Genomic DNA, 24,399 nt, shown 5'->3' with positions numbered 1-24,399 from the left:
CTGTACAAGTCACAAAAGTCTTTTCTGCACACAACAGCCCGGTTGGAAAATCAGAGAGTCTCAAGGGCAAATTGCACGCGGGCAAGGAGAGGCTGGTGGGCCCTCTGAAAGATCTGTTGAGTTTTGGCCAAGTAAAATTCACTTGCTTGCTTGGTGCACGTGTTTTCATTATTACTGTGTTGCCTCGGGTGACTGGTGAAGGTGCACTGCTGACACAGAAACCAGCTCTGCATCTCCTGCACTGCTGTGCGGCAGAGCAGGTCAGGACCGCGCCGAGGGAGGGATGTGCAGCTCCTCTCGTAAAACCCTGGCTCTGATCCAGTCCTGCAAAAGCTCCTTGACCATCGCTGGGAATGCTGACACCCCCGAGACTGACAGAAAAAACTCTGCATTTCTCTGGCTTTCATACAGAGGAGTAATTTGTCCCAAAGCCCAGAATGTGGAACAATCTCTGGTGTATTTGGTTCGATTAGAGAATGTGTTAATTATGGTAATAATGCAACTAATATGGCTTAGAGAAGCAAGTCTCAAATAGTGCTTATGATTTCCTGCTTTTCCTTTGCATGCTGCCCAAACAGAGGGTTGATTAGAAATCAGCATAAATGTAGGTATTTAGGTATTTAATTTTTGTTAAGTGACCATTTACATTTCACGTCTCTGCATTTTTTTCTCTTTTGTGTAGATAAGCTTTTTGTACATGGAAAAGTGGATAAGATAATCTGACACCTGCAATTTTCTGCATTAACTGAAGCTTTTCAGGCTGCACCATAGTTACACATATTTTCTAATTAGTAAATCAAAATGTGAGAAAAGACCATTTATAATAGGGTGGAAAAAACCTGGATGCCTAAAATTATCTGTCACTTTTTAAAATAATAGAGTTGTTCCCTCTTTCTTAAATCACTGTTCTGCTGACCCAAAAGTGACATCTACTGTCTTTTCTGCCTGTGAATCTCACCTTCAAGAAACAATTTTTTTGTCAAGTTTTTTCTCACTTTTCCACTCTCATCTGCTTTTCTATGTAGCCAGAGGAAGAGGTGGAAAACAGTTATTATACTTACAGCAGGGAGAAAGAAATTGTGTGTGTATTCACTGCCAGCAAACACAAAGCCCCATTGTAGACAGAACAGGACCATGAAAAGATCTCATCCCAGAAAATGAGGCATTGTCATCATGAACCCTTGCATTTCCCTGTGAGGCTGGGACTTGGAAAACATGCAATTGACTCTATGTTTCCTGGTGGTTGAAAGGGAACAAAAAGTTGACAAAAAACCTACAGGAATTTAGAATAATGTCGAGGCAGTGCAAGGGTGCAAAAAGATGGTAACAATGTGAAAAAGAGCAATCCAGACTCTCAGGAAAGGATAACTCCCCCAGCAGAACACGATATTTCTTAAGCACCAATATCCATTGGCTTCCTCCTTTTGAGCCTATAAATCTTGCCAACCATCCTGACCCACTGAGACCTTTGATGGAAATACAGTAATTTAATTCCAATGTAATACATTCTTTAATGATAGAGCATGCAGACAAAGCTTACATGGGCTTGCCTGCACATGTAATTAGTAGATCAGAGGAATAAAACAATTAATTTCTCTCTGACCAGTTCAAGGAGATAAATGTTTATTTAATCCAAATTAAAATGTTTCTTATTTAGTACTTCTTCTAGCTCAAACCCTGGTATATGATTAGAGCTGAGCAAAAAGCAATATTCATGTCCCACAAAAGCTAATTAGAAGAAAACCAAAGGAATCTGCACTGGGGTGAAGTTACTGATTTCAACTGTTCAAGATTTTTGCAAAGAACCTTTTGCTGAAGCCTGCAGCCTACCAGCTGCCATAGCACACCTCAGGTGAGTGGTGTGCACTCCAGTACAAACAAGCAGTAGTTCCCAGGACAAACACTCATGGGTTGCAATCAGAAATTCCGCCCTGGATTAAATAGATCTTTCCACAATGGAAAGCAGCTGGTGTGTTTTCCCACCTCTTTTTCCTTTCCTCTGAGGAAAACATCTGTTTCTAATGAATGGAGAGGTGTATGAAGCTCCCAGCTGGCTAAGAGGACTGGGCAGCTGCCATTATGTCAGGCAGTGCGAGATTGTTCCCCTCACTGGGCAGTGCTGGATGGGAATGCAGAAGCAGACAGAGTCCTTCTGGAACATCACAGATACATGTCAAAACTGATGGCAGTGAGGATTTTCTCTGAAGAGAAACTTGTTCCTTGCAATGAGCAGCTCTAAAAGTCATCTCTAAATGCTAAGAGATAAAACTGTGCTGTTGGGAGTTACAGTCTCTTCACCTTGCATGAATACTAAATTTGTTCTTCTTCCAGGAAAAAGAAAAGAGAAGAAAAAAATACCTCACCATATCAGCAATTAAAGCATTGTGTTAGGAATCTGTGCTATATATTCCAGGAATTTTAGAACTGGTGTGAATGGCAGTCAAGGAACAAGAGAGAGATAATGCCTGTAAAGGCAGAACATTGTTTAAAAAATAAATTAATACATAGCATATCTGAATGCAAAAAGCTTAGCCAATGCTTCACATGGAAACCCCCAGTTGAAGGTGAAATGCAAAGAAATGTCTTTTAGTCATTTTGGGCAGCCGTTGACAGGTAAGATTTCCTGTAAAATGGATGACAACATTGACCTTTAAAAAATTATCACCAGATAGCAGAACAAAGCTTCCCTCTGTTTATCCTTGGGGGACTGGGAGCTGCACACAGACAGGATGCCAAAACAAGACAAAAAATGCTTGGTATTTTTCAGTGTGCTGGAGAGCTACATGCACCATGAGACAATCAAATTTGAAATAAAGCTTTAGGAACACAGAAATAACATGCTCATGAAATGTCCTGATTTTTACAAGCAGCAGCACTCTGGGCAGAACCCTGCCTACAGAAAGGGCTCCATTAATTCCTGTTAATGGGGTTGCCTCTCTCCAAAGGTGATTTTCAGGCAGACTGAAAAATTAAAAAGGATATTTGTCCCCTAACACCAGGAACCTTTGCTGACTGCACACAAAGAAACCAGGAGAGCAGTGTCCTAAAATTATACCCTGTGGCAACCTCTCTTAACAATAGGCAGGCAGGCATATGGATTTCAGGAGAATTGTTTTAATTACCCATACAGACTCTGTGGATGAATTAACAATTTCCTGTTATGCTCTCTGTAGCTCCAGCAATCCTCATGGCCTTTAGAACTCAGACTCTGAAGCAACATCAGCCAAGCACCCCCTACCAGCAGGGAATGGTGAAGTCCTGTCTCAGATGGGGAGGGCACAAATGACTTCTGACACCTGGCTACCTGACTACTGAAAGGAAAGCAATTCTTAAAAGCATTCTCATTTAACTATCTTGCCCCTTTTCTTTATAAAGTACATAGAGTGGACTTCTAAAGAGTAAGAACTCCCTTTCCTTTTTTATTCTGCTTGATGAGAGGCTTGTCTAAACTTGCTCTTTACAGAAGCATGGCAGAAACTAGTTGCTGTGTGCACTGCTACCAGTGACCCCTTGTGGAAGCAGATTATCTTCTCCTGGTTCATAAATCTACCTGTCACCCTACCTGGAGAGCAGACAACTCAACAGTATGGATTACCAAAACCACTGGCTGTAGAAATAAAGCTACAGCAAGATGGATTAAAAAATAAAATGAAGATTCCCCTTGGGATGTGAAAATTCCTTAACCTCAGCCTCAGAAAAAAAATACAACCTTGAAATGGAGAACTGTGATCTGTAGAACCAGATGCTTGGAAGAGAAACATAGAAAAATGGCAAAAAAAAAGCTTCAGCAACAATGCTTGATCCAATCTGGTTCAGAGCACAGGTTTACTTTATGGCTCATATTTATCACAGCCAACAAAGATGAAACTGTTTATTCCAAAGTTGCATCTATATTTCAAATTACAAATCCCTATGGTTAGGGGACTTAAAATTCCACCATAAAATCTTGGTCAATGTGATCACAGGCCAAGGACACTTTTCTTCCTTTAATATAATAATGAAATATTTTGCTTATGACAATGGTAACTTATAAGTGGATTTAAATAAGAACCTCAGAAAGAAGAAATAAAAAAACAACTCAACAAACCACTCAGGAGTGATTTCCAATGTCATCTACATATTCTAAGCAGCTTACCCAAATGTTTGTTAGAAAAAAAAAAACCTTGATCCATGATATGGTGCAGTGACAGGCAACAAAGATTATTTATATCAGGTTAGAAGCTTTTTTAATTTAGCACTTCTTTTTCTTTGGTTCCTACACAGTGAGTTTTCCACATTAGAATTCATAGCACATAACTCTGTGCTTCCCTAACAGAGAAATTCATCTGATCCTGTTCAGGTAGCAGGACGATGACCAATTAAAAAGCCAACTCTTCTGGAAGAACAAGAAATTTATGAAGACAAAGACTGGTCCAGGTATGTGGTCTGAGCATGTCTAGTTGTCCCTGCCTGTCCACCTAAAGCAGTCAAGCAGAGAAGCTCAGCTCCTACCCTTCTTTTCAAATCACAGGGATGAATCCAGTCTCCCTCCATTCTCAACTTGACATTTCCCCAGCAGTTCATGTCCAAAGGTACATAAAAATGAAATTTTAGAGTATTAATTAGCCAAGAATGGCTAAATATATAGCTCACAGACTCTTTATGCTATGTCAGCACAAATCCACTGCCTTCTATAGGCTCGTTAGCTCACCTGAGTCAGCATTACAGTCTGTATCATTACAGACAATCGCAAATTTCCTGACCTTTTCAGTTGTGTGATAATGTTGATATAAACTTAAAGGAACTGTCATTTCTATTTCTTAAACCCTTTTTCTCCTTGGAATGCAGGATCCCTGAATCACAGGGAAGAGAAAGTGTATTTCTCAGTTGCCTGAGAGAAAATGACACCTGAGTCCAGCCTGATATACATAGGAACATCTTCTGTTATATCCAAAGGGAAGTACAATCCTCAGAAGGCTGATATATTTCAAGTTTAGCTTAATAAAACTAAAACATTGGTTTTTTCTATACTCTTCCTTTTAAACTTTCAATAAAAGTTTCAAAATAAGTTTCTCTTTTAAATATATATTGGTACAGTTTAGACTGTTTTCAACATCCTCCAGTGTCATTGCAAGGAGCTCCCAAACACCAATAAATTAATGCCTGGGTTAAGTCTGTTTTGTGGACAGTAATTTTTTGGCTTTGTTTTATAGAACTGGAGTAGACCAAAATTAAACCCCCTACAAGAGACCACATGTCAAAACACTGAACTGAAAAATACAACCAAATGCTGCTGAGCTCCACTAACTCCTGCTTACATGTTACCATAATCTCTGCAAAAACCCTAAGCACAAATACTCCTGAGTGACAGTATTTAATGACTGGTGATCATGCAGAGAGCTGGGACATAAATGAACCTCATTAGGGAAAGTTACAGTGAGAATCAGATGTGCATTGGCTGCTGTGTTACCAGCCCAAAGTATGTTCCTTTCCCCAGTAAAGAAAAGCCAAAGCATTTCTCTGTTTCACTGAGGAAGCAGCTATCCACACTGCTTTCAGGGGGGTGATGCTGTGCACGGATCATTTTGTGTCTGTAGACATTTGCCTGTAGAAATTTCTTTGCTGAATTCTCCATAATGATACTTATTTGCCACTATAACAATGTAAGTGCCACCTTCCAGGTAGTTTCCTTTTAAAAAATAAAGATAATTGAAAAGCCTCACTTAGCATAATTTCATCACATTTGTTTAATCTCATTTTTAAGTGGCTGACCTTAAATTCAGATCAACCCCAAAACAAAAGGCCTCTGGCAGAGATGTTTGTAATGTGTTTCACACAAAAGAAGGAACATATAAGCCAACATATAAGCCAACATATAAGCCAACGGCAAAACAGAGCTCAACAGGATGCCTTCGTTTTGAAAATTTCATCTCTAATGTGCACTGATGCACTTTTATCTCATTTTTTTAAGGGAACCAATCTTAAAATCTTTCCTCTTACACACAGCCTGACAAGTTAATTGGAAAACCCTCTGAATATAAAGATGCCTTATGAGCAGGAGTTTGGAAGATAGGATGTTTATATATTATGAGCTCAAACTATAAGCACAGCAGTGTTTGTCACTCATCTGACTTATCTAAACTCCTACACCTACACTACCCAAACAGGACAACCTGGTACATGATGGGAGGGACACCCACACAGCAGCACATTTCACACTCAGAATTTCTCCCTGAGGGGCCACTCCTGGACAGATTTATTGGCACCCAGCAGTACTTAGCACCAGCATGAGCAGGGCATCTTGTGTGTCGAGGAGCACCACCATGTGAGCACAGCTATGGGAAAGCAGCTCCACAAGGGAATGCTGAGCACCCTAACTGAGATCTACACTATCAGGGATTAAGGTCAGTAAGCAATGTAATAAAGTCAGTGCTGCCAGCCCCATAGGCCAAATGTCCTGTCTAAAAGCCTTCATGGCTGCCTGAGCCCATTTAAAATAAAGGAAGTAAGCAAAGAAAAACAACTATTTTTTCTCTTACAAGGGAAACAAAGTAATCTTTCCATGTCAATTCTGAATGGCAGAGAATAAACTCATTTTACCCGAATGTGGGCAGCACTTCCAGACTTCCCTACGGTTCTCTCCCCATTACTTACAGCATATAAAAAGGGCAATTTAACTGAAGGAGTTTATATTTGGGGCTTTTTTCAGCACTGTTTCCAGAAACTAGCAGATGTCGGTTAATGATCTTTAGACATTAGATCATAAACCACACTCATTTCAAACACTGCAATCCGAGTGATTATTTGTATATCATTAAGCAACATTCTCAGAACAAGCTCAGTATATTTCCTTATTCTTGAATTTAAACATTCCTTATTGTTATATTTGGATTGAGTTTGAGTATGCTATCCAGACTTTCTCAGCAATATATTCCTTCCTTTGGGGACTCACAGGGGTAACTCATCCCACATACCACAGCAGGATGGGTTCATCTCAGTGATCTGTGGACACCTCCCTCTGAGCTAGTCACTCACAGCTCCCGTCACCATTACCAGAGAGAAACACTTCCAGGGTGTGATGAATCTGATTTATTTTGCCTGTCTATTTAAAGCTGAGATGATTCTTGTCCTAGAAATGCCTGTTTGTCTCCACTGGCTATGCACGGTGACTAGCTCTCATGTAGGTGACAAAAGTCCTCTCACCTATGTGACAGCTTCACTAGCAACAGTGCTCACACTTAGCAAAATAAAACACAAAAATGTTAACTCAAAACAAACCTTGAACAGACTAACACATGCATATTTCAAGATACAGATCTTAACGCAAGGCAAAAATACTCTTCTACTCTGTGCTTTCCAACCGGAGTTTCAGGAGTATGTAATTGCACAGGAGCAAGTGACATTTATGAACAGCAGCAAAATTTGTTTTGTGTTCTGTTTTCAGCAGTCTTCACTGGAGGAAATTTTTTAAAGGACTACAAAAAAAGATTTTTTGTAGTGTTCCCCCTACAGGCAAAGTCTTCCTGATCCTGAAATAGCCAGAAATTAGCTCTAACTGTGAAGCATAAAAATTAACATGTCTCTATCAATATGTTTTCACTAACTATTATAAGTTTGCAACACAAGTCTACAGATGACCCAACAGGGCAAAATGGGATAAAACAGAATGTCCCAATAAGATTAAATATAGGAAACTGTTTTTTGTAATGCTGTATCCACAACCTTAAGCAGCCTAATGGAGACACTAATCCACAGCTGATCAGGTCACCTCCACCTCCATTTGGCTTCATTTTGCTGAACCCTTAAAAGCCTTGTCCCATATTTTCCATGGAGCTGTTCCCTATTCCCTTTCAGCATTTGTAGTTACTACAGAAATAATGCATTTTCCTAGGTGGTCAAAAGGACCTACAAAAGGAATCAGCTCCAGATGGATTACAAAATTGATGCCTTCCCCTCCACCTTGCAGGCATTAACCTTAGAAAGCTTTCTCAAGAAAGAGGAGGTTAGAATAGATGACAGAGAATATAGTGAAAATACCAATGTAATGTAAGCATAAATGCCATTAATAAATCACAGGCCCAGCACATAATTCCACATAGCAATTCCCAGAAAGATCGTCCTAATCGATAATAAATATATAACTCCTCTGAATTTGCTAATTCCTTTTTGAGCAGCATGAACCCACTCCCTAATTTCAAAGTGCTGTCCTCTAACTCTTTGTGCTATGTAAAGTACACATTTAGACATGCTGAATTCTCTAATTAGTCTATAAATACTTGACTTTTACCCACTGCTTTGATAATTGCTGGGGAAAGGCCAAAGCATTTATGGTCAATCAGATGAAGAGGAAAGGAATATGGCCCTTTCAGCAAGTAAAATGTAAGGCATTCTGTGGCAAAGCAGAAGCTATTAGCAGGATCAATATTTCTTCTAGTACCTTAATAAATCATTATATCAAAGAACAGTTGCAGGATGAAGAAAACCTCATTCTACCAACAAGGATGCTTCCAAATCAACAAATAAAACATCATTTAAATTACAAAGACCTAATTGGTGTACAAAGGCAAACGGCAAGCATAGAATACAGCCTCTGATGCTAGGCATGTAAACATTTTAAATCATTAGTGAAGGAAGAAAAGCAGAAAGACAAAGAAACAGCTATGCTAAGAGCTCTCCACGCATAATTTGCAAATTGGTAAATATTCATGAATCCACCACACCGTAGCTGACTGATGGCACCATGTTTGGAGTAGATATCATAGGTGGCAGAAACAGAAAAGTGCCTGGAAAACAGGATGGCCTTTGATATCTTTATTATTGACTGAAAAAGAATCCCCCTGTGGTTATTTGCATTGAGGCTTTTTCCTCTTCCCCTCCTTAGCTAGCAGAGAATCAGCTAAGATTTGTAAACACTAGAATAAGAGAAGGGAAGAAATATTCTAATGGCTACTTTCAAGTAAGGGAACATCGCCTCTTATCAGACATTGCTTACAGCCATCATCACATGTACCCACAAAGCCCTCTTAGCCACATGACACAAATTAGAGTTTTGTCCAAGAAAACCACAATCATGTCCTGCACAGCAGGTAACCCTCCTGCTGTGTATATATATGTGTACAAATATATGGCTGTGAGAAGAAGACAAGGCTCACAGTGTTGCAAACCTACCTGTTTCTATGGAGCACACTTCTACACTGCTTGTGAGCAGCCACCAGCACCTTTTTTTGGAAATGCTTACTCACAGCACTTCTGTTTTATAGTGTAACCTTTTGATCTTACAGAGAAATTATGTAACCTAGTGGGGAAAGAGCCCCTAGAATAACAACCCCATGGGTTCCACCAGGAGAAAAATGTAATATACTGCTGTAAGCAGCATTTGGGTTTATTCTTTTGTTTCAGTAATCTGGTTTTAGCTCTTTATTGAAGGAATATTACAGAAAAGCAAATGCTTCTCAGTTGTTCAATCACTACTTTTGATTCCTGTCACAGCTTTAGAAGCTTGTTCCTAATTTATTTGGAGGCAAAATTGTTGCCTTTGTGTAAAAGAATCATCTGCTGAAGGAATTTCATTGTGGAATTCAAAGTGGGTACTCTGTGGTTCTCCAGTTCATATTTCATAAGCTTCTAATTCCATAGATGTGATACTTTAGAAGGTCAATTGTCATGTGTCTGGAAAGCTGACAAGAAAGTAAACAATGCCAAACAGGAAGGGAGAAGGAGCATCCTGTTGTTACATGATATCTCCTCATGCCACTTCAAACAGCAGACACCTTACCCATCTCTCAAAATTCTCTGGAAAAGCAGAGTTTTGGCCGTATAGCAATAGACCTTACAAGGTTCTGGCCATCTGCATTTCCACCATATGACCAGCTCTTTCAGTTAAATAAATACAAAAATGGACAGTGCCTAAACTTCTTGTGCTCTGAACTCTCTATAGAGATGTATTTATTTTCTCAAACTGTTATTTATTTCGGAAAGAAAAATGGATCAGTCTCTCCGTAAGTTATGCCTCAAATCAGTTTGTTGGTTGATCCTCCTGTTGTATAAAACATATCAATCCTGCTTTACAGAGCATAATATGCAAACTTTAGTAGTAAGGAAACTGCTCTAGCTCATATACTTAACTGCCTACAGGCGTCCCAAGAGTTCTTCCTCTCTTCCTGAGGAGATCACATATTCCTCAGCTCATCTCATACCTACTAACACACATCAACATAATTTCTCTGGTAGCATCCCAGGACTATTTCAAAAAGCAATTGGAAATACCTTTTTTGCCAGCATTCCAACGTATTACTTTTTGGTTGGCATGTATCAGGTTTGTGGACTGTAAACCTCTCGATGCATGGACTACTCCTATTTGTTTATGTCCTTAGTGGCCTAAAGGCATTATCAGCTTTATTCCTCAAATTATCAGCAGCTGAGGGGATTGTTGTGAGCATGACCCAAACTTCAGTGATCATGTCCAACAGGATCACGGGGGGAAGGCTAATGAAGTCCATGTGCCCTTTCAATTCTATTATCATGAAAGTCTTTCTTTTTCCAGTACAGTAAAAAGACAGACTAGCTCTTGAAATAAATAACCAAGAGTGATTTGGATGGTAGTACATGGATGCAGCAAAAATTCAGGATTTTCTTATTCTAGTCAGCCTGAACAATTAATTAACAGCTTCCTTCTTTGTCATTAATTTTGTTGCCATAGTAGCCTCTGTAAGTGGTTTTCAACAAACAAGGAAGATTTATCTGTCACACTCTAAATCGATCAGAAAATGAATGATTTCACATTCATTTTTGTTTGATAATGATGGGTAAAGCACAGTGAATCATTACGTGTTTTCTGAAAAGTGTAACGTGTCTGTTATCTTAAAAGGCAATCCTAAAGAACAGGCCCAGAGATTAAAACTGAAGTGCCAGTTCTATGCAAACAAAATATTGTCTTCATTAAGAAATGACAACAATTTATAAATAATAAATAGAAAAAGAATGTTTCTAGATTTTTTTCAACTCAAATTAAACATATTTTGCTTAGATATAAACACTTCCATGCACTATTTTTTGCTCCAAATTCACAGCTGGTGAGAAATCATGGAGAAAAACACTGTAGAGAATTTCCTAAAAAACTGAGTTAAAATTAATGAGTTTAAACAAAGGAATTTTCTTCTACTTTAGGTTGCTTGGATTGTAAAAAGAACAGCAATCCACAAGGGAAAAAGCAGGGTGGGTAGGTACATGTCTGCAAACTAAATTCAGACTAAGTTCTGGCCATCATCAGGTGCCAGGGGTTTGGACATGTTTAGAGAACTGCAGGCTGCAACCTGCAAATTGGATCAATATGTTTCTTGCCTGATAAATTCCAGGAGGGAGATAACAGGTGCATTATTGGAAAAGATTGTTGTTGCCTTTCTTCTAGAGGACAAGGTGACAGATTCTCTTAAAGCAGTAATGGCTCTTTGCTTCTTCAACAAACAATGCTTTGGAAAGGATTGTCGTTTCAAATCTTGTCCTATCTATAACCTGTCTCAGCTGGAGTGGGGACCAGAGAAGAGTTGGCAACATAATCAAATTACTCAGATTTCCTTGATTAAGAAGCTAGTAATAATCCCAAGGGCAAAATGCTCCAGTCACATCAGTCAACTCTTTCCATTAAGGAAAACAAAACAAACATGAAGGCAATGGGACTTATGTTCCTCATTATACTTGTCATTTTCCACAGCCAAGCCAAAGTGGCCTTGAATTTTTTGTCATACTATTGATACCCAAAGTAATTGACTCAGCTACAGACCATAACACAGTTAAATCTTATTGAGATCAAACGTTTTTGTTCTTTATCTCACTGTTCTTTAGCTCTTGGAAGAGCTAAAGAGAAAAATTTTGGTCATCTCCCATACTGAACCAGTAATATGAACAACAAAGTACCAGAGAGATCATGCAGTCATAAAAAGCAGAGATGTCACAAATACAGAAGAACATCAAGACATCAAGCACATGCAAAATTTTCAATTTTCTAGTATAACATTTCCACCAGTTTACAAATTCACTTTTTATTGTTCAATTTCTCTCCTGGGACTGGCTCCTATAAGCCACCACACTGTGGAGACAAAACAAGAAATAAGGGGACTAAGCCACATGGTATTGCCTCTGGTAACAGCTCTGCATTGAAGGATATAAGGCTCTCGATGTTGGTGAGCAGCACAGGCCCTTGTTTCTGACCCATTCTCCCCTCCACCTCATCCCCCCAACTGCCTCAGTTCAATCATTTGCCTGGCTATACCCAAAACCATACCAGGGTCATTAAAAAAAATTATTTAAAAAATGGTTCTTTTAACATGAATCATTTCTCAGTTCCCACTTACAAAGAATCTGCTGAGCCCTTAAGCTCTGCCACAGGGAGGGCAGCCTCTGGTGATGAGTGTGGAAATGAGAGCTGGAAGGCAGTATGCTCCCAGATCAGATCTGTGCAATACAGTATCGAAATAATATAAAAATGCAGCCTAAGCGCAAAGAGCAAGTCTGATTCCCGTTCACTGCGGTTATTTTTAACCGAACCTCTGCCTGTCCATCTATTACACCTTTTCTGGCAGAACAGGGGCAGTAGCAAATCTGAACCCATTTTTGAGCCAGTATAAAAGTTGGAGAGAAGTCAGAAGAGGTAATTTCATTACTGGAAGTTTAATGAAAACCAGCAGCCGGATGGTGAAGGTGCACACAAATTGCTGCCTAGGGAGAGGGAGGCAGGCAGAGCAGCCAAGGTGAGCTGTGCCTGGGAGCAGCTGATGGGATGGGCAGGTGTGGGCAGCCCTGCCAGCTGGCACCAATGCACCTTCACAGCACGGGCTGCCCCTCGCCCATGGGGACCTGAGGAATAGCTGGTAAACTGAGGCAGGACTTTTAAGGGACAGGGGATATCAATCCATTGAAGGAGGCTTCTTCTCTGCTCACAGAGTACTCTGTTTCCAGGCCTCTGTGGTGCTCTAAATGTTGTGCAAAGTCTACCACAGCATGGTGCAGGTGAGGACACCAGCCCAATGAGTGTTTGTTCTGTTCTGGGTTGGAGACAACTGGAAGCCACATAACCTCACCAGCAGTGCTGAGGCCAAGCTGACTGCGATGAGTCAGAGCTAATGAACACTGCCAATCATGGCAATTTATGAGCTTGCACTCAGCATCTTGCTAACTGTGCTACACAGCTTCTGGTTGGCTTGGAAAATGGACAGAGGGAACTCCTCCACTGTGTAGAGGTAAGCCCTTAGCCATAGGCCTATGGGCTCTCACTGAGCACCTGAATCCTGGTAGACTGAAATATAAACCAAAGATTTCACTTTGGGGGAAATTCTGCGGAGTGGAGTACAAGTGGAGAACTAGGAAGTGAGGAAAAGCCTCTGAATGAGCCAGAAGCTGCTAAGTTAAGACCCTCTACTTTGATTTAGGCCCCACTGCCCTAAGCACATCATGCGTTCAGTGGTGAGACTATCAGCAGTCAAGTGAATCTTCAGAATATGCAGTGAAACACCTCCAAAGAAACAACATGCTGTCATAAAGGACATCCATGTTGACTTGTGGAGATTATTTACTACTTGAAGACCTTAAAATACTATATTGCATTTGGCTATCAAACATTGACTTTTTTTCTGAAAGCCCATCCTGTGGCACTGCAAGTTGCCTGCTGACTGCATGGCTCTTGACAGAGACAAACCTCCCGGATAGAAATCCCAACTCACTTCAACCTATACACAGAGCTATGGAGGTGGAAAAATCAAAGATGCATTAATGGTGGAAGGCTTGCAGGAGTGACCATCACAAAATCTGGAGGCAAAGGCCTCTAGCATTAAAGAGGAATGTTCCTGGAAGGATTATAGAAAGATCAGAGGTTCAAAATGCTTCATGCCCCAGAACAAGAGAACAACCAGATCTCTCTGTATATTTACACTTCATTGGGAACAGATAGGGCATTTGATTGATCTCACTCAAGTGTGACAGACACAGGAGCCTGACAGGAGCTGGTCTGCAGAACTTTGGCCAGGATTTCAGAAATATTGCTAGAAATATTGCTGAATAGCTCACACAACTCTCCAAAAAAAATCCCAAAAAAACAAAACAAAACAAAACAAAAAAACCCCAAAACAAACAAACAAAAAACCACCAAAAAAGCCCACAAAAAGAAAGGAACACTGGGCAACGGCATAAGAACTATGTCCTTAACCTGTTACTCTGTAACCATCTCTTCTCCCCTTGTTTCCTTGTCACCTCAAAAGAGTAAAAAAGCTGGGTGAAGAGAGCAATACTCAGGATTTTTTCATGGACTGATAGGAACACAGAACATCATTATTAACTAAAGTGAATTAGTGTCCCTAAAACATTAAAGAATGGCATTATGAAGCAATTAGGTCTCCTTTAAGCAAAACACATGATATCAGTCAATTTTACAAACAGGGTGCCATATTTTAATCAGCCCTCTCCTAGATTTAATACTTGACCTTTGCATTCAACATCCTTGGTCCCTCTGAAATATTTTCTTTTATTCTCTTTAGTGCTGGTTCTTGTTTCAATCAGATCAGGTCAGGTTTTCTCTGAGACTGTAAGAATAGGGACATCTGAGTGCAACCTGTCAATACTGCCATAACTACCTTCAACTGCTCTTGTAATTCTAGTGTCTCTGTGAAGTCCCATATTATGAAAATTGTCTTTCAATGCCCTTCATCTAGTCTGTGTAACATTTTGTGTAATTTTTTTGGGGGCTGTAAAGGTAGCAAAGCTTCCTAAGAAAACCACTAAGTGCAATAGTAAGAAACCACTATTAGCAAGAGGGAGAAGAGAGTTGGTTTGCCACACAGCAGGAGGAAAAGCTATTTGCAGGATCAGAGAGCCACAAAAGTGAACACTGAAGACAAAAGGAATGGAAATTCAGTTCATAATAGGAAAAAATTAGATTGGAAAGAACTGAGAGAAGCTAAATTTTTTCAAATTGTCTAGGCCTTACAAATTTCACCCTAGAATACATATATCACTGACTGAGAAAATCTTAGAGCTGCTGGTAATTAACTTTGGGAGGTGAGGTCAGAAACAGTTAACTGAGCAAACACTCAGTGGGAAATAACCAAATAGGTTTCTCCTGCTATGCAAGACCTGAGGTTAGCCAGTAGATCACAAGCTTCAATAGTCACTGTCACATATGTATGAATACCATATTAGAAACATAAAGGAGCATGTTATCTACAAGACACAAGAGGGAATTTTCCTTTATTACTTTGTTTTGGAAAGAGTTCATAACCAGAACCTTAGGTGAAGTGTTGGATGCCACATTTTAAGGAGGATGTAATCAACTGACAGTGATTACTCTTAAAAACATGACAAAAAAATTGAAGGAATAGTTTGTTGATTAATGCAAAGAAGGCAAAACATGACAAAACACACTGAAAATTTCAAATACGGTTGCAAGAACAAAAGGAATAACCTATTCCTCTTCACTGCAGGTAGGAGAGAAGTAACTCCCAAGTTAAGAAAAGAAAAAAAAGCATTTTTCTAGTTGTAAGGAAAGTTAGGCATTGGAATGAATTGCTCAGAGAATCTCCATCAGTGGAGGCCCTCAGAAATGGGTCAGCCACAGTTCTAATGGGAAGTGTCAGTACAAGGGATACAGCTGCAGGACCCTCAAGCTACTTCCTAATTTTCTAGGATAGTTCTAGGAAAATAACCTGCAGCTACTTAGATGAAGAACATTTCTTTTGTTTGTTCTAGGATATTTTGAGCAATAGTATGTATTACCTTTTCCTTGGTAAATTTTTAATAGTGTTCTGAAGGCCCAGAGTTAAAGAGTAGCTTGACCCTAGATATTCTTTCATCTTTCTACTTTCGTTTCTGGTGTTTGAGCAAAGTTGGTCAAGATTCCTCAGATTCTCATAACACTTCTTGAACTCACTATTCAGTGGTCTTCTGGGGTTTTTTTCTGAACGTGGAATCAATGATATTAAGTAGGAACACATTCTTTCCTGAATGGTTGCCTACAGCAATTTTTAGGAAATTTCTTCCATATAATCAATTAAGGTTGACATGGTTTCTTTTAAGTTTTGCGTTTTGATTCTCATTAGTTTTTTAACTTGTGGCATCTAGTAGTCACTTCCTCTGTATTTTCCCTTTTCTGAAGGGATTACTGAGCCTAGAATTGAGTCATTCTGGAGCAGAATACCTTGGGATTCTCAATCCCAGAAGTGCTGTATGTGCTACACTTCAGCCTAGAAAGAAGGCTGGAACTTTACCAAAATCAAGACTTTGCCTTAGTATTCCTTATGATACTGATTTGACTCTGCTCAGCTTTGAGTTCTGAAGATGAACAAAGCTTGGTCCTAAATTAAGCTGGTGTTGAAGAGTTTTTACAAGGTTGACAAAAAGGAACTGAAATAATGCTGATAACATTGTGCATATATTAATTGCAGGATCAAACTCACCATCATTCAGAAATTATGTGGCATGTAGGATTAGGGTAGTGACCATCCCCCTGCACTCAGCACAGTTGAGGCCACACCTCAAGGGCTGTGTTCAGTTCTGGACCCATCAAGAGCTGGTGCACATCCAGAGAAGAGCAAGGAAGATGGTGAAGGGTCTAGAGCCCAAGTCTTAAGAGGAGTGGCCTGAGGGAGCTGGGGTTGTTTAACCTGGAGGAGGCTCAGGGAGATCTTATTGCTCTCTCCAGCTGCCTGAAAGGAGGTTGCTCTGAGGTGGGGTCAACCTCTTCTCCCAAATAACAAGTGACAGGACAAGAGGAAATGGCCTCAAGTTGCAACCGGGGAGGTTTAGCTTCTATATTAGAGGAAATTCCTTCATTAGAAGAGTTGTCAAATATTGGAATATGTTCCCCAGGGAAAACGGTGGAGTTACCATCCCTGGAGTACTTAAAAGATGTGTAGATGTGGCACTTAGGGACATGATTTAGTGGTGGACTCAGAAGTGCTGGGGTAAGGTTGGAGATGATCTTAAAGGTCTTTTTCAAACTGAATGATTCTATGATTTGCTCTCATGTAAACTAATTTTAAAAATCCTTTAATGTTTACTATTTGAACAAGTAGCCTTTTTTCATACTTTAGCTGAAAAGCAGGAAAAATTTTCATTTTGGTTGGTGCTTGGCCATATGAAAAATCCTTGTTTTTTAAGTACTATCTCTTCAAATTTCACTGCTGTTTCTGGAGACTTGAACAGTGGTGACAGCATATTTCTCCTCTCAGCTGGAGAAGATGTTTTAACTGCCTTTCAGAAGTGAAATCAATTCATGTCTTTCTGTATATGGCAACAGACTCTCACTGGAGCTGTAGCCTATGACTTTTATCTTATTGTGACACCTGCTTCGGTCAAGGGGATTACTCCTCCTGGAAGGTGTCAATACTGACGGTGTTCAGTTGAACAGCTGTCCTCCCTCTTCTATTATTATTACTATTCATGACATGTGATTGATTCTTCTCAGGGCCTTAGGGATAAAAAACATAGCAGTTCTTTGCTGCCTTTCTTTTAGAGGGACCTAATGGACAATTATTGTTTCTGCAATGCTCTACGGCCACCATTTCACCTCATCTATTGTTCAGCTATCTATGTGCAGGCAGAATGTGGGCAATGAAAAGGTGCAAGATGTGCCATTATCCATATGCTGAGAGCCATCAGTTGCTCACTTAGTGCTTCTCCAACAGTGCCATCCATTACCCAGTATCACACTGAGAGAGCTTAACTGATGGAAGAGAGAGAAGGCACTAGCAGTGACTCCACTCACACACAGCTGAGGCATAATATGGATTGGGGTCATTTTGACTGAGTGTGTAGCTCCATAATATTTATTGAACTTTTAAATTCTGGGCTTATTTTACATAATTTGTATTATCTGGAAGTCATATTGACTAGATTCAGCTTCTTAATGCTGGCACTTGTATCAAGAATTTAGCAACACATGGAAGGTGAAGATAGGAAAAAGTATTTTAAATGGGACCTGTAAGATCTGCAATTGCTTATTCCAAAAAAATAGATTAACAACTTAAATCAGCTACAATGCCAAGTAATTTTCCCGTCTAATATTTGAAAGATTACCATAAAGAAAGTTACATTCGACTGTTCTCTAGCTTCACTATAAATAAGACACCAAAATACTCCCTATGGAGCAAATAGAGCATAATGTGGATTTTAGAAATTCCCAAGTGTTGTGTAGGTCTGGAAAAGACGACATGGGGTGGCACTGAAAAATTCCTCACTGGAAGATTGGATAAACATCTATCTGTGATGATCTAGACAATTCTTGCTGGTAGTGAAAGCAAATGAGCCGAATTATCTTTGGTGTCCCTAAGGTGTTCTTGACTATTGACACTAAAGGTATCCCTTCTTTTTATGTTTTGCCTCAGGAATTAAGATCAGCAAAGATTATCACCCAAGTGCCACATTGAAGCAGAAGATGATGGCACCAAAGTGAGGCAAGTAAAGAGCCTTACTCCTAATCTGAGCCTTTGAAAACTTTGCTTAGTTTGCAGGAGTCTCTCAACTGGTTTCCCATTCTTCTGGGTAGCAGCTATAATTAAACAACAGGGAAGTATTTAAGGATGTTTCTGGACTGTTCGTCCAGCAGAGGAGGTATTTGCAACCATTCCTAGAGATACCTTGAAAAGAACTGAAAACATAAAATCCAGCAGAAGATCAATCTGCTGTCTGGGTTGGTTGCTGGTTTGTTTTCCTTGCATACATATGAATTTCAATCTCTTGCAGTTCCTCTGGCCACAGCTCTTACTCAGGTGAGCACACTGCCATTCTAGATTTTCTCATAAGAACTTGTTCTGTGGCTTGCTGTGGGCAACAAAAAATCAGAGCTGGATGGTAAAAGACACTCTGAGCCACCATTCAAAAATGAAAGTTAAAAATGCATATAAAATCACTGAATTGTTGAGGCTGGAAAAGGCTTCCAAGACCATCAAGTCCAACTGTTAGCCCAGCATGGCCACATTCCCCACCGTGTCCTGAGTGCCACATGCCCATGTTTTTTGGACACTTCCAGGAATGCTGACTCCTCCATGTCCCTGGACAGCCTGTTTCAGTGCTGTTTTAATCCTTTCTGTGAAGAAATTTTTCTTAATATCCAATCTAAACCTTCCCTGGTGCAACTTGAGGCTGTTTCCTCTTACCTCACTGCTTGTTATGTGGGAGAAGAGACAAACTCCCACCTCACCACACCCTCCTTACAGGCAGTCATAGAGTGATAAGGTATTCCCCAAGCCTCTTTTTTTCAGACAAACATCCCCAGCTCCCCCAGGTACTCCTTACAAGATTTGCTCAAGTCCTTGCACCAGCTCATTGTGTTTGTAATTAGTTTGCACATAAGACTCATTATTTGGACACAATAGTCTACAAAATCACAGTCTTGTTTGGATTTCTGTTCTAATAAAATACAATTCTGCCTCCATGACAGCTTTCACTTCCCCCACCTTCCCATTTTATCTTCCTTCAAGCATCTAGCTTACAGATTTTCTCCAGCTACCAAACTATTTTGTTTCCATCTTTTCAATAATTCAAATATACCCATCAAATGCACACATAGCATATTTCCAGGCAGTAACATCTCCTTTCCTTCCTGTCTCTTTGTAGCCAGGTAATTTACATATAAGATGCACAAAGACAACCGTGCTCCTTCACAGTCCTGGTTTGTGCACCAGCTCCCTCTGCTTTCTCATTGCAACCCTCCATTGGAGAGTCTGGTGGGACAGCTGAGCCCTGAGCAAAGCCTGGTGGCACAGAGAGTTTGGCCTTTCTGGCAAAGCCTGGTGGCACAGAGAATCTGGCCTTTCTGGCCTTTCTGCATTTTTATCCAGTGCAGCAGCAGGTCCATGCACAGCACCGGTATGGAGATCAAAGGTACAGTTGCCATGATTACAGCTACAGTAGAAAAGTGTCCTCCCTAGACTATTCCTCTCCCTTCTCCCTTTCCCTCCCGTGTTTTTTGACAAATTTGTGTTTCGCCAGTCGTGAATTCTTCACTTGAGAAGCAGCAAGACAACAGAGGAGTGCTCCCTCCAGGAAACTCCCCCAGGAGCCAGCCCATGCTGACTGTGTGCCCAGGAAGTTGTAACAGGAGGACAGGGCAGAGGAGGCCAGCCCCAGGAGTCAGAGCCTCCTCATCCCATGTGGTGGCTGGCCATGAACTGTTTTCACAACCTTTGTTTTTCTCTGCTCCCTGTAAAACCAAACCATACTTGTTTCACCACAGGAGTGTCAAGGGCAAAAGTCTGAGGACACCCAAGAGGTATTTAGTGACCCCAACAGAAAACCTTAGAAACTCGAGCAATACATTAATAAATCTCCAACAAAGCAAGAACAAGTAATAAAGATCTCAGGAAAAAAGAGGCCTCTCTGGCAAATGAGTTGAGGGATCATATGCAGGAAATAAACAAGAGATTAAGAAAACAAGAGGAGGAGATACTTACAAATGACAAAAAAACCCCTTGAAATTTGCAGTGAAAGACATGGGATAAATGGAAATAGCTGACTGAGGTTAAACTAATTATTTAGCTAGATCACTGTCCTGTTTCCATTCAACATCATTACCAGACAATGCAAAGAAGTGGTACAAGAGATACCCAAACAGTTGGAGAAGAAACTTCACCCAGACCCCACGTTGAGGATCAGTGAGTTCAGCCTTCTGCCACTGCTGTGTAACCACTGTAACTTCTTTATAAAGGTAAAATATGAAAAATGTATCTGTGACGGCATTCTCATTAATGTAAATATCTATTTCTGGCAATACCTTTTGATAACACCTTGGGGCAATACTTTCCAAGGGGAAATTACACTTTCTATGTCCTTTTCAGTAGAACTGTCTTGCCTTTTAATTTAATTGTTTTCCCTTTGCTTCTGCTTTTTAATGAGGGTACAGCATATCCTTACCCAACTACTTTATGCCTCTTAATATACATACATCTAACATGTACATATATCAAATGAGTATCATATTTATCCTCTTTTTAAATGGCACAATACTAATTTGTATGTACATCACAAATTTCCAAGAACTAGACTGCTGAACAAGGAAAATTTAAAATGTGTTTTAGACAAATGACTTGCCTAAAATTCTCCACATGGCAGCTGTTGATTGCATTTGTATCACATTATTAAGACACAGGCCCAACCTCACTTTGCTTTGGCAATTTTAGCAGTAACTTTTGGAAGCCTTAGGTGAGGCATGATTCAAACAACACTCATAGACAGGTCTGGAAAGGAAGATTTCATAAAACTGCTGTTGCCACTAGTAAAGTTCTAGCAAATGCCAACTGCAACTAGATTTCTCCCTTTACCCAAATGTCTTCCAGTGTTTTGCACTTCTTTCTCCCCACCCCCTGTCTAAGAAAACCACAAATTTTGCCTGAAGGGGTATCATCATTAAAGAAAGAAGCAGTGCAGTCAAAGCCTTAAGATGACACAGATCATTCAACAGTTGTTCAATTACAGTGAAAGGCTGCTTATTTTTGAACACAGAGCTTTCACTCAACACAGGCCCAAGGCAGCATTATCAGATTTGTATCTGCAGTATCTCAACCAGTCTGATGTAGGGCTTTCGCTCATTACAGAAGCTGTGCCCTTGTGTGAGGTTTACATCTAGGTTCAAAGAGTTTCTAAAGTGTCTTGGAGCTGTGTTGGCTTTCAAAGGTATTATCATAATAATTTCCAAGAATTAATTAAAAGTTGTTTTGGATACCTCTCATCTCCTAAATCCATCTGACTTTGTTTAAGGCTTACAGGCTGCTTTCCCTGCAGAATTCCTACAGGCTAATAAAACAGTATGTGACTACAGAGTCAACAGGGAAAACAGTAACACCTAAAGCATGCCAAGGTAATCCAAGCAAATGAAATATAGTATATTCAAAAATGAACATTTTTGAAAACTATTATTTAGGGCATACAATTCCTACAGACCCCAAGTGTGACCAATAGCAGGGTATGACCACCCAGATGGAATTGATTCCCATAGGTTTTTCTTGGCAGATTTCTATTAAAATACTGTTCAGTACTAGCTGTGAAAGCAGTAAGAAATAAAATTTTTCTCTGTTATATAGCTGCATAGAAAAACATATTGAAATGCAGGGGAGTGTTTTCTACCCTCTAAATCAGAGTGATTGCTGGCCACACTATCATTTCAGCTGACAAGGACATAGCATTAGCTACAGGCTTCTCACCACTTCTTGCCATGCTGACACTACAGGAGTCAGGCCATTATTATTATGCTCTTTTTACAGTCTCTTAAATATAAACTTTTTTTTTTCATTTTTGTAAACTTTCCGTGAACCTGAGCTCCTCCTGACCCAAAAGCCTCAGTAATTCTGCTGATCGTCTGCTAAGTGTGCTTCTGAAAATATCCACAGCTGTAACTGTGGTCAGCTGCTAACATATGAGCAACCTGGGTGGAAGCAATCGATTGCAAGGCCTTTTAGGGTAATGCAGCTCCAAAACATACTGAAAGGCAGAGCAGTGAGAAGAAAATGACATACAGGCCCAATTCCTTTCTGCAGTTCAACTCTATAAACTGCAATCATTCACTTCGAAGGAAAGACGAATGGGTTACTCCACATCTGTACAACAGTAACAGAATAGTTATGTCCTAAGCATCTGGTGAGAAACAAAATGAATTTTTCACAACATTTTCTCTAGCATAAAGTTAGATTTGGCTACAGGCATTCACGATAAAAAAGATAACAAGTCAGCACAGGGGTCTACATGCTGAAATACTGTCCTGGTTCCAGCCAGGGCAAGGTTAGTTTTTGCAGTAGCCAGGATGGGGTATGGCTAGGACCCAGAGGTTATCCCGTACCACCTCAGGTCATCTTCCAAGGACAGGGGGAAGGGCTTGCTTCTGGACTGGGCTAGCATGGCAGAGGGAGTGGCTGTGTATTGTCAGAGGTTTCCATGGGTCAGCAAGAAGATTTATTTCTCTACACACTCCGTCATTAGTATTGTTGCTGTTACTGTTCATTTTCTTACCTCATTGCTGTTTCTAGTAAATTGTTCTTATCTCAGTTTGTGATCTTTATCTTTTGTGACTCCCATTCTCCTCACCATTCCATCATGGAGGAGAGGAAGGGGGAGGGAAGGAGGGAATGAGGCAGGGAGAGAGGAGGGGGTGAGCAACATAGAGCTTGGAGTGGTTCCAGTGGGAACACTAAATTGGAGAATACCGTTCCTAAACCATGACAAATAGTCAGAACACAATACATTTTACAGACCTGTACACAGGAAGGTAACTTCTCAGTGGCCCCATCACAGTATTTCCAAACTTCCAAATTTCAAACTCTACAAATTCTCATGGCCAATCCTGCAAAAAGTGGAAAGTAAAGTTAAAACTAGGAAGTTCTGAAAGGAAAAGCAAATAAAATCAGCTCTCTCCTTGGATATACAATGCTAAAAGTCAGAGTAGAATTGGTTTAGAGGATATTAAACATTTTACACTACAGGAGAAGCTAGATCATAACAATTACACAAATATAGCAAAGTCCAAGTTAAATAAAATGCAAAGTGGTAAGTTGCTGTTAAAGATATATTTCAGGGTAAAAATTCAATGCATATATGGAACTGGATTAGAAGAAAAGAGAGAATACTGCACCAATTTATATTCCCTTTGAACTGTCTGTAATACAGACCATAAAGTGCATTTTCAAACATATAGCATATCACAGAACTAGACACTTATTTCTAGCCATGGCACTTTTAGGCTTTTGGGAAAGGAGAGCAGAAATAGTGTAGTGGAACTGTGCTGTGTGACAAAGCATCTACTGGTGGGTTCTGCCCAACATCAATAAACAATTGTTTTTCCCTTAAATGAAGGAAAGAATTTCAGCAGTAAACAAATGCTTCACATCTTGCATGAATACTTCAACAGAATTAAAGCAAACCTGTCTTTTCATACCTCCTGGAAGTGCTATTCCAAGTCAAAATACAAGTCATAGCCTGAGATCAATTTTCAATCACAACAACAATGGCTCCGTGATAATAAGGGATGGTGACACACAAGGCACTAAAACTTCCTGTGATACTCCCCCCTGGAATCCACGCTCATTATTGTAAGGATAATTATCTGGGTATCCCCGAGACCAATTTTGCACTTTTTGTATAAATATGACCTCTTGCATAAGACATGAAATTTAAAATCATCTCCTTCACGGATATCATTGAGTCATTCCATTACCTCTGGGACAGATATGAATTATGCATTCTTCGATTCTCTTTAAAATTTAGATGCACAAGGGGGCACAGAATAATCTAAGTGGTACTAAAAATATAAAGCATTCAAGAAAGAAACAAGAACTTGTATGCTACTAAGTGCTACAGTGCTCCGAAGGCTCCCTGCCTGGTCAAGAAAAGCACATAAAGCACTGAAAAGGTAACAGAAGGCCTCCATGCTAATGGCTGCTAGTGACAAGG

At 40.0% G+C, this 24,399-nt stretch overlaps 1 protein-coding gene across 6 annotated transcripts in view; it reads right to left on the bottom strand.

Moving 5' to 3' along the window:
* Window positions 1-24,399, bottom strand: part of ENOX1 (ecto-NOX disulfide-thiol exchanger 1) — a 356,085-nt gene that overhangs the window by 219,355 nt on the left and 112,331 nt on the right. For all 6 annotated transcript variants that reach the window (XM_071448309.1, XM_071448308.1, XM_071448303.1 and 3 more), the window contains exon 3: window positions 23,205-23,293. The gene's annotated coding sequence lies outside the window, so the exon portion shown is untranslated. The remainder of the gene's footprint in view (window positions 1-23,204; window positions 23,294-24,399) is intronic.

Source organism: Agelaius tricolor, unplaced genomic scaffold, assembly GCF_023055355.1.
Source record: "Agelaius tricolor isolate 1412-34295 unplaced genomic scaffold, bAgeTri1.0.p SCAF_26, whole genome shotgun sequence".
Lineage (NCBI taxonomy): Eukaryota > Metazoa > Chordata > Aves > Passeriformes > Icteridae > Agelaius > Agelaius tricolor.
This window is presented reverse-complemented; position numbering and strand designations above follow the sequence as displayed.